The sequence below is a fragment of the Notothenia coriiceps genome, unplaced genomic scaffold, assembly GCF_000735185.1.
Source record: "Notothenia coriiceps isolate Sejong01 unplaced genomic scaffold, NC01 NC01_scaffold00034824, whole genome shotgun sequence".
In the NCBI taxonomy this organism is placed as follows: Eukaryota; Metazoa; Chordata; class Actinopteri; order Perciformes; family Nototheniidae; genus Notothenia; species Notothenia coriiceps.
In genome coordinates this window covers 100923-104134 of record NW_011367525.1, presented here as the reverse complement: position 1 = coordinate 104134, position 3212 = coordinate 100923, and positions in this window count along the sequence as shown.

Genomic DNA, 3212 nt, shown 5'->3' with positions numbered 1-3212 from the left:
CTGTTGTTGAACTTTTTCTCCATAAATATTCTGCTGGCTCTGTCTCTCCCGCGTGCGAGTGTGTTTTATGCTAATTACAGCAAGCATTGTACGTCTTTGATGGATGCGCGGCCCTCGTGTTGTCACGACGACATTTTGTGAATGAGCCCAGGAGAGGGGGACTGCAGCGGAGGGGAAATATCTGTCCCAGATGTTCTGCTCGTAATCTATCTTTCTCTCTGTTTTGCTCTTTTCTTTTTCCATGTCGCGATTTAGTATGAATCCTTGGTGTGCTGCAGCTTTTCAGTGAAAACGCAGGGATCTCTACCTCCTCCTCATCCCCTCGCTGTCCCTCGTTCCTTCTACTTATATACTTCTTTCTCTGTTTTCTTTATTACTAGAGTGCATTTCTTCTCACTTTCCCAGGCTAATGCTGCCTTGGAGGAGACGGGTGCTCTACGATGTCTGCACTGTGTGTGTTGAGATTTAAATTATGTATGTACGGGTGGGGTAGCAATGCAGCCATCTACACTGTGTGTGTGTGTGTGTGTGTGTGTGTGTGTGTGTGTGTGTGTGTGTGTGTGTGTGTGTGTGTGTGTGTGTGTGTGTGTGTGTGTGTGTGTGTGTGTGTGTGTGGACGGACGGACGACACCATCTGGGTTTGGGATGGAGCGAGGTGATTACAGACCTTATCTTAATTCTACATCAGAAGAAGAAAGTGTGTGTCAGATGGACAGAGAGTGTGTGTGTGTGTGTGTGTGGGACTGACGGAGAGAGAGAGAACGATAGGCTGTGTGTGTGTGCGTGTAAGCATGTGATTTGTTGTGACTAATCCCCCGCTGTCTGTCAGTCAGCTGTCCTTTTGACTTTTGGAGTCTCTAAGGGGTGAGGGGTTGACTTCTATTATAAAGTGTGTGAGTGTGTGTGTGGGTGTGGCTTTCTAAAGGTTGGGGTAAAGCTTTGGGGGTCTCTGGCAGGTGTTTCTCCACCGAGCCCCTTTACTACTGTTGTTTTCTCTCTGTGACTGTGACACAAGCTCAACGACTCCTCTGTATCTGACGCCGTACCTCGGATCCCAGATCAGTTATTTAACGGTGTATTCTGTCTTTAATGAGATGATATGCTCTCTGATATAATTAAAGGATTATTAGAGAATCATGAGATCTAAACACAGGGCTCACCTTTTCCATTGAAATGCCTTCACCACAACCTTTTCAAAGCTTTTATACAAAAAGCTCTCTTCTAAGGTTGGAATTAGAATGTTTTGCCTCATTAGTTTGATGTTTTTCCTGAAGAAAAAAAAAGCATGTTAGGAAAGGGCATAATGGAATTAGAAATTAATGTACTGCTATATTAGATGCAGTTTACATAAATGCATCCTAAAGGCACTGTGAAAATCTTCCATTTATCAGGTGGCAGAAGTAATGAGATTTTGATATGAAGTTAAGGGGATGAATAAAGAAATCAACGTTCATAATAACAGACTGAGCTGAACAGACAATAAATCTTATGTTGTTCTCGTTACAATGTCCACAAGAGTTCCTTGGATGTCCTTTAGCAGTGAGCTGCTGCTAAATGCTGAAGTTATGATGCACAGCAGCAACAGGCGGGGTCCAGACTGTGGCTGTTCTGGAGCGCTGCAGAAGGCCGCTGTCTGCAGGGAGGTGGAGACGGTGGAGAATGAAGATGAAGGACACATGAATAACAGGTAGTTCATGCAGATGTAAATCAAATTCTGCTCTCATTTAGTTTCTCATTGAATAGAAATTAGGTCATAAAATAAAACGATGCAAAACACAAATTCTATTTTAGGATAACTTTGAAAACTGACATAACTCAAATGGTTGCCTGTTAAGCTACTTGAGTTATAGCTGAGTTTTCTTTCTGATAAAAATGAGAAAATTATAGTGAAAACATTTCAATTTCAGATAAGGCAATGTGTTCAATGTAGTGATATTTTGCTCATTAATCCAACACAATATGATATTGCATTACAAACTTCCTGTTTCAGTACTAAAGTGAAAAATAGCATGATGTATGAATAGATTTGTAAAATCAATTCATACATCATCTAATTATATTATTCAGTAACACATGCAGCAATATAAATTGGCATTGGCAATACAGTAAGTCGTTATGGTCATGCCAATAAAGATATTTGCCAATAAAGCAATTAGAATTTTAAAAAAAAGAAGGTAAGGTTTTCCTCCAATACTTGACGTTGAACAAGATGTTAAAGGTCTCCTATCATGCAAAATGCACTATTTGATGTATTTTGTACATAAATATGTGTCCCCGGCGTGTCAGGAACTCACAAAGTGTTAGAAAACAAAACTCTCTCTCTTTTCCTCCGTACCCAAATCTCTAAAAACGGGTGAACAACGGAGCTGATCCAGATTTGCTGATATGACGTAATATCTGTAATGTGGGCTGGCTTTACGCCCACGGCCCTATCAGAAACAATGCACAACGTTTTTTGGACGTAACATGGGCCCTTTCTCATTTAATCAAATCCCCCTCCTCGACTCCTCGACCATCCGGTAGTGACCCGGAAATGAATTTCAGCGCGCCATGTTGAAGGACATCTCATTTCTCTAAATGCACTTCGAGGACCGAGGATCGAGCGTCGAGGAGGCTCTCTGGAAGAGCTATAACCGAGGATACACTGATGGGTCCTCCACGGCTCCTTCGTAGATGCATTTCCGGGAACAGAGATGTTTCAAAGAGTCGTGACGCACGGCCGGACTTATCTCAGCCAATGACAGCTCTGCATGCATCCCCTGGATATTATTTTATTAACTGCTTTCATCGCGACGCGATGCTTTACAGTGAGCGACTACTCTCTTTATTTGCTTTAGTTTAGTAGATATCTACAAACAAAGAGTTCGATATTTTTCTAAGACCATTTTAGTGCTTCAAATAATCAAAATACACAACGGCTTTTAGCTGGAGGTGCGTGTGTGTGGTACAGTGTGTGTGTGTGTGTGGTACAGTGTGTGGCATAGATGTCGCGGACAGACAGGTCTCAGTTGCAGTTGGTTTGGTGTCCTCTGCTTACTTTTAATACTTGTAAATAAAACTTTTGGCCCGTAATTTATTTTCCTCATTGTAGCGACCAGAGAGAGGGGGGGGGGATATATCCACTCTCTGATTGTGTTACGTTATTATGAGAGTGCTCTGATTCTGAAATTGTATATATTAAAAAATATATACATATATGTGTTTGTGTGTCC